The following is a 7,881-nucleotide window of genomic DNA, read 5'->3' as shown; positions in this document are numbered from 1 at the left end:
AATCCGCCTTGAACCGCAAGGTAATGGCAGAATATAAAAATCACTAATGTAATGTATAGTCTCCAAGGAAGAGGAGGAAGAATGACTCTTCGACTTGGAGACATGCTTCTTGGGTATCTTGATAACTACTGCTGGTACCTGACCTGAGGGAGGTAGCGAGGCAAGCGTCTCATCAGGAGAAGACTTAGCAGATTTACTGGAGGAAGAGGACCCGCTGAACGAGGATGGCGTGATTAAAGTTGAAGCCGAGGTTGAGGCAGAAGGCGGAACTCCTCTAAGCTTGACCAGATTCGAGGTCGAGACCTTGGCAAGTGGATCCATACCTCTGAAGAGTTTTTCCACCTGAACTCGATGACGTTTGCGGGCACGAGTTTGAAGGGTAGCACAGCAGGCACATGACTCTGGATGATGGTCAGGTCCCAAACACTGAATACACCACCGAAGTGGATCAGTGATGGCGCTGGCAACAGCTACACTTCTTGAAGCCTGTGACTGGCCGGGACATAAATGCAAAGATAGCCGCAGCTAAGGTGAAACCCGCTGGCTGAGGCCGCAAGGCAGGCTCTGCCGTGACTGAAAGAAAAAATAAAATAAGTTTTGTTTTTTTTGATGAAATGCGCAAGAAATACACAGCGACTGAAAAGAAATAAAACACATGCGGCGGTAAGAGAAGGCACAAAGTAGAACTGAGTCTAGTGCAGAGCGTCGAAATAGGACTTCTCGGCTCTGCAGAAAACAGAACTAAGGAGAGACACGCCCTACGTAGGGTGGGAAGGCACTCGCAAACTTTCTGAAGTTCTATAAGCAAGTCTGCTTACGAAGCTGTCCGTATCCGGGCTCCGTGGATGATGCCACTCACATGTGAGAATATGCTGCCTGCTTGTCCTGGGATAATAACATGATACAGACAGACGAACTGAAACAAATAATGAGAAAGAGGGGAGATTGATAGGACAGAAGATATATTTAGGGTTATCCCATCTGCATGAAGATGTGGAAATTGAGGTCTATAGATCGAAGGCATCTTTAAATAGGTATGTTTTTAAATTAAATTTAAAGCGATCTAGTGAGGTTTCTTCGCGTAAATAAATTGGTATAGAATTCCAAAGTTGCATTGAACCTTTGGCCTTCCTCACAAATCCTTTCTGCCATTGGCAGACTGTTGTCTCTGCTGTATGTTATTGCAGTTTGACCATACTGCACAATTGTGTGTGAATGTGTGGCTGCATATCTACTGAGTTCGGTTAACACCCTGCATGGCTATGAACCAAGGCAACAACTTCAATGATAGTTGCAGTGCAAATTGCAGTAGGATTAGCACATGAGACTACACTCTAGAGCTTGAATATCCCCACTAAATATTCTGCATCCACAGAGCTGCTAACCCTCCTGCAAGGGTTGGTCAGAGTAGAACCAGAACATTTCCCCATTCAACTCACCATACACTACACTGTGTAAAATATAGATAGGACATGGTGTTAGGGGATCCAACTAGTACTAATATCCTTGGAACCCTGCCCAGAGAGTTCAGCAAGCTTAGGGTTACCATGTGGCTCCAGAAAACAGAGGACAGATTGAGACATCTGGGTTTAACTTCCATTGCTCTATCCATCCCAGTACTTTCAATGGAAGTAAAACCTGAATATCTCTTTCTGTCCCCTTTATTATGGAGCCATTTGGCAACCCTAAACAAGCCTGCCATAAGCTGAGCAAGGTGCAGCCTGATAGTGATCACTGGGGAGTTCCTCAAAATTTCTATGCCACCCATGTCTAATACCAACCCTAGAAGGATACATATTTCAACAGACATATTTTCTACCAACCAATTAAGCAATTACAATATGTTAGGAAATAACAATAGAAAGAATAATCACAGTGGCTGTTGCTCAAAGAAATGGACATTTTTGATGCACAAGCTTGACATCATTATGGCATCATCAATATGCACCTGGATGGCAGATTGCCATTAAAAAAATAGGAATATGTGTTGGAGTATCTGACCATCGCTGAGCTTCTTGTGGATTTGAACCCACCACCTGGAGAAGATGGAAGGAGGGTCTTTAAAATGTTTGGTCTTTAAAATGCTGAATGGGTTGACATCTCCTATTTTGGCATCAATGTTAAAACTATAACACTCCTGATGGTGTGGATAACATGAGGAAGGACCTAGCGAAGCTTGAGAAATGGTCCAAAATTTGGCAGCTGAGATTTAATTGTAAGAAATGCAAGGTCATGCATTTGGGCTTCAAAATCCCATGGGAATGGTACAGTTTAAAAGGTGAGGAATTTTGTACACAAAAGAGGAACGGAACTTGGATGTGGTAGTATATGATGATCTTAAAGTGGCCAAACAGGTTGAAAAGGCGATGGCGAAAGCTAGAAGGATGCTTGGATGCATAGGGAGAGAAATGGCCAGTATGAAAAAGGAGGGATTGATGCTCCTGTATAAGACTCTGGTGAAATCTCATTTAGAATATTGTGTACAATTCTGCAGACTGCACCTTCAAAAAGATATAAACAGAATGGAGACAGTTTAGAGCAGAGTCTCAAAGTCTCTCCTTGAGGGCCGCAATCCAGTCGGGTTTTCAGGATTTACCATGAATATGCATGAGATCTATGTGCATGCACTGCTTTCAATGCATATTCATTGGGGAAATCCTGAAAACCCGACTGGATTGCGGCCCTCAAAGAGGGACTTTGAGATCCCTGAGAAAGGCTATTACTATTAAAATGGTCAGTGGTCTTCAGCATAAGGTGTATAGAGACAGGCTTAAATATCTTAATATGTATAATTTGAAGGAAAGTTGGGACAGGGAAGATATGATAGAGATGTTTAAATACCTATGTGGCATAAATGCAGATGAGGTGAGACTCAGTTGAGAGGAAGCTCTGGAATGAGCGGGCATAGGATGAAGGTGAAAGGAGATAGATTCAGAAGTAATGTCAGAATATACTTTTTCATGGAATAGGTAATGAATGCGTGGAACAGCCTCCTGGTGGAGGTGATGGAGACAAAGAGTGTATTTGAATTCAAGACAGCTTGGGACTAGTATATTGGATTTCTAGGGGATAGTGGATGGTATGGTTAGGCAGACTATATAGAAAAATGAAGGCAGGTAAAGACCATATGGCCAATGTTTAAAGGCAGCTATGTTCCTAGCAATGAATGACAGATTTGATGTACAGTAGGCTCTCAGTTATCCGGCACCCATGGGGATTGGTGGATGCCGGATAACTGTAGCTTCTAGTTGCTTGAGAGATACTTAAAAATAGTTTTGTCTCCCTTCCCACCTCACTATCATTATCCCCCATCCCCATCTGTTCTTCCCTTCTTTTTGGTCACTTTCTCCCCCCCCCCACTCCCATACCAGAAGCAGCAGAGTCGGTCCCAACCCTCCCTCCCTATGTTCCCTGAAAAAGCATAGCCGTCTGACAACCCCTTCTCCTTCCCTCCCTCCCTCTGTTCCCTGAAGCAGCAGAGCTGGTCTGACAACTCCCCTCTTTTCGTTACCTGAAATAGCAGAATCAGTCTGACAACCCTCCTTCCCTCAAGGCAGCAGAGCAGGTCTGACAATCCCCTCCAACTCACTCACTCACCCACCTGAAGCAGTAGTGGCAGCCAGTGAGCAGAGAAGGCACCGGTAAACAGGCTGCTTCTGAAAAGCACCAGCAGGGCCTTTCCTCTGCTGTCATAGGCCTATCGGGGCCTTAGGCCTCTCTCCGTGCACCCCAGGATGCACTGGAAAGGGGAAGGCCCGCCATTTTGCAGTGGCGGCCTGTGGAGCAGTAGGGACTGGGCATCCCTCCTACTGTGATCAAATTACAAGGGGGGGGGAGATTCGGGGGGGGGGTTGGGGGACATCTGGTGGCAGAAGGGAGTGGGCATCCCCCTGCCAATTTTTTTTTTTTTACGAAGGGAAGGAGGGAAGGGGAGGGGATAGCTCGGGGGGAGGTCCTGGTGTGGGGCATCCCTCCTGCCAATTTTGGCTCGCACGGGGGGTTTTCACAGTGATAGGAGAGAGTGGGCATTCCTCCTGTCTTTCTGAGTGTCACGGGGGTGGCCATCATCGTCGGGGGGTTTGGGGACCCGTGATTGTCATTGGAGGGGGCTATGGTGGCTCATCATTGGTGGGTGGGTGGGGAGCTCGGCTCAAGTTGGATTTTTTTAATGCAGCAGATATTGTGCTTGTGTAGCACATACTTAGCATCTGTGCCCATTAAAAAAAGGTATGGTATATATTAATTTCAGGCCTGAACTATGGGTAGGGCAGGTAAACGACTGGTCTTGACAAATCAGTTTTTGGGATGCTAAAAGCAATCACTTTTTTTTGTGCATTGGGAAGCCATTTTAGAGCATCAATCGGTCTGCTAGTTTACATGGCATTTCAATATTAATTACCTTATTTGCATGGCCAGATCGGAGCATGAGCAATTATGCATAAGGTGACCATGCGTCCTGTTTTCAACAGGACAGTCCCATTTTCGGGCTGACCGTCCCGTTGTCCTGACCCACCGCTTTGGGACACCAAAAATGTCCCATTTTCAGGGACAGCGTCCCGAAGCTGTGCGCGGGGACACCAGGATGGCCGATAACTTTCTCTCCTTGCCGCGCAGACTGAAAACCTGGGCCACCGCCACTGCTTCTTGTTCTTCCCGAAGTCAATTTTGACATCGGAGAGGAAGTTCGGGGCCAGCCAATCGCTGCCTGACTGGCCCGAACTTCCTCTCTGACGTCAAAATTGACATCGGGAAGAAGCCAAGAAGCAGTGGTGGCGGCCCAGCGTTTCAATCGGCCCAGCAGAGAGGTAGACAGGCAAGCAGCAGCGGTTCACGGGCCGGCGGGTGGGCAGGGGTTGAATCGCGTGGGGGGAGGGGTTTGAATCACATGGGGAGGGGGTTTGAATCGCGCGGGGGGTTGAATCTGCGGGTGGGGGTGGTGAATCAAGCACTGGAGAGAGGTTAAGGAGGCAGGCAGGCAGGCTGGCTTCGGGGGAGGGACAAAGGCAAAAGGCAAGAGACACTGGGGGCACTAAGGACACAGGACAGGCACTGGGGGCACTATGGACATGGGAAGGAGGCACTGGGGGCACTAGGGACTCAGGACAGAGGCACTGGGGGGCACTATGGACATGGGAAGGAGGCACTGGGGGCACTAGGGACTCAGGACAGAGGCATTGGGGGGCACTATGGACATGGGAAGGAGGCACTGGGGGCACTAAGGACACAGGACAGGCACTGGGGTCAATAAGGACACAGGACAGGCACTGGGGGCACTATGGACATGGGAAGGAGGCACTGGGGGCACTAGGGACTCAGGACAGAGGCACTGGGGGGCACTATGGACATGGGAAGGAGGCACTGGGGGCACTAAGGACACAGGACAGGCACTGGGGGCACTATGGACATGGGAAAGAGGCATTGGGGGCATAATGAACATGGGAAGGAGGCATTGGGGCACTATGGACACAGGACAGAGGCACTGGGGGCACTAGGGACACAGGACAGAGGCACTGGGGGGCACTATGGACATGGGAAGAAGGCACTGGGGGCACTATGGACATGGGAAAGAGGCATTGGGGGCATTATGGACATGGGAAGGAGGCACTGGGGGCACTAGGAACACAGGACAGAGGCACTGGGGGGCACTAAGGACATAGGAAGGAAGGAGGGAGGGAATAGAAAGGGACAATTGTTGGACCTGAGTAAAGAAAGAAAAAAATGAAAGAAATGATACACAGTAAGAAGGAAATACAACCAGAGACTCATGAAATCACCAAACAGCAAAGGTAGGAAAAATGATTTTATTTTCAATTTAGTGATCAAAGCGTGTCAGTTTTGAGAATTTATATCTGCTGTCTATATTTTGCACTATATTTGTCTATTTTTCTATTGTTACTAAGGTGACATTGCATATTTTAAAGTCATTTGCCTTGACTTCTTTGAACCCCCCCCAAATATAAATGATAATTAATATTTTCTCTGCCTATAGTTTGCTTTGTAGTTTTTTTTAATTTTAAGGTTACCATTATGAATTAATATGAAGATATTATGTGTACATGAAAAATGAATGGAAGAAATTGGGGGCGGGATTGGGGGCGGGGCTAGGGCAGGGTTGAGGCGGGGCTAGGGTGAGATTGGGGCAGGGCTGGGGCGGGGCTGGGGCAGGATTGACAATTAATAGATGTCCCCTTTTGATGAAAAAAATTAATGGTCACGTTAATTATGCACAAAATCACACGGAGATGATTGCTGACTTTTACTGCATCTGGGCCAAAGTCTTTTAAACTCACCTAGATTCCTGCCCCACCGTAAACAGGAAATAGAAGAAGACCACTGCAGACTGATCAGAAGTAGCCTTTTAGTGCTTTTGCTAGCAATCTAGAGCAAATTTAAAGGACCCAGGCAGGGGCAGAGTGAGTGAGTGAGAAATGCTGAACTGTGAGAAGGATGAGCAAGAGAAGAGAGATGCTATACGAGACCTGGGGGTGCGGCTTAGCAAGATGGCTGCGAGTAGCTGGAGTTAAGCACTCACGGAGGCGTTGGAGCTGTTGGTTCTCACCTTAAGATGGTAAAACGCAAATCTAAGCTCCGAGTTTTCCCGGAAGAATCTTTGGCAACAGCTGCGGGCCCGATGGATGTTTTCCTCCAGCTTGGGGCTGGAACGAGTTATCCGGAGCTTTCTTCGGCTAGGAGAGACACGCCGGCTGAAGCGTCAGTTCTCTCCCTCGAAGCAACATCGCTGTCTCCGGAGGAGCGGAGTCCTCCGAGTCGCCCGGGGGCGTTAGACCAGCAGATGTAGGTCGGAGCGTCCCAGGGTGTTCCCTCACCAGCACAACCGAGTTCGGGAGACGACTCGGCAGGCGGAGAAGGGAAGCCAAACCAGACATCTGTGCACCCAGAGAGACTGGAGCGGCAAATTCCTCAAGATTTCCTGAGACTGAATATATCTCCAGCTGAGGTTTTAGGTAACTTATCTGTAACAGAGGGTCTGGGGTCTGAACTAACACCTATGCAGAGGCCCAAAGTTTTCACTATGGAAACATTATGGGAAGCAATATCTACTTTACAACTCTCTTTAGGATCTCAAATGCAGCAACTTACTACAAGATATACTACTGTTGTTTTTGAAAATATGGAACTGAAAAATAGACTATCTAGTGTGGAAACAAAAATGGAGGGTCATGAGACCAGAATAAAATCTGTGGAGTCCCAGGCCTCGGTGTGGGTTAGGGACAGTGGAAATCTTAATTTTAAGGTTGAAATGCTGGAAAACATGACCAGATGTAATCTTCGGATTATAAATTTTCCAAAATTACCACTTATTTCTCCACAAGATATGTTTAAGAAATACCTGAAAGAGACTTTGAAAGTTCCCGAAACCTCTTATCCACCTCTCACTAAAATATATTATTTACCAACTAGATCACCTGTTCAGAAACCAGACCAGCAAAATTTGTCTGCTGATAGTTTGGACCTGACAAATTTCCTTGAGAGGTCAGATAATGAGCCACTGGCAACTGCAACGCTGCTAGTACAGTTTGCTATAGACTCTGACAAAGAATGGATGCTTAAGTTGTTTTTCAAGTTCAAGGACCAAAACAGTGAGAATGTATCCTGATCAGTGTTCCCGCTAAGCTGCGCTGGCGCACAAAATATTACATCGCAGCGCACAAGTTTCACGTCACAGCGCACACTCGAGCGGAGGTGAGAGGAAGCGGCGGCGGTCTGCCCTGATCGCCTAAGATGCAGCAGCGGCGGCTCCTTTCATGATCCCCGTAAATTACGGGGATGCCGCCGCTGCTGCATCTTAGGCGATCAGGGCAGACCGCCGCCACTTCCTCTCACCTCCGCTCGAGTGTGCGCTGTGACGTGAAACTTGTG

This window comes from Geotrypetes seraphini, chromosome 10 (assembly GCF_902459505.1).
Source record: "Geotrypetes seraphini chromosome 10, aGeoSer1.1, whole genome shotgun sequence".
NCBI lineage: Eukaryota > Metazoa > Chordata > Amphibia > Gymnophiona > Dermophiidae > Geotrypetes > Geotrypetes seraphini.
Note: the sequence above shows the minus strand (reverse complement) of the source record.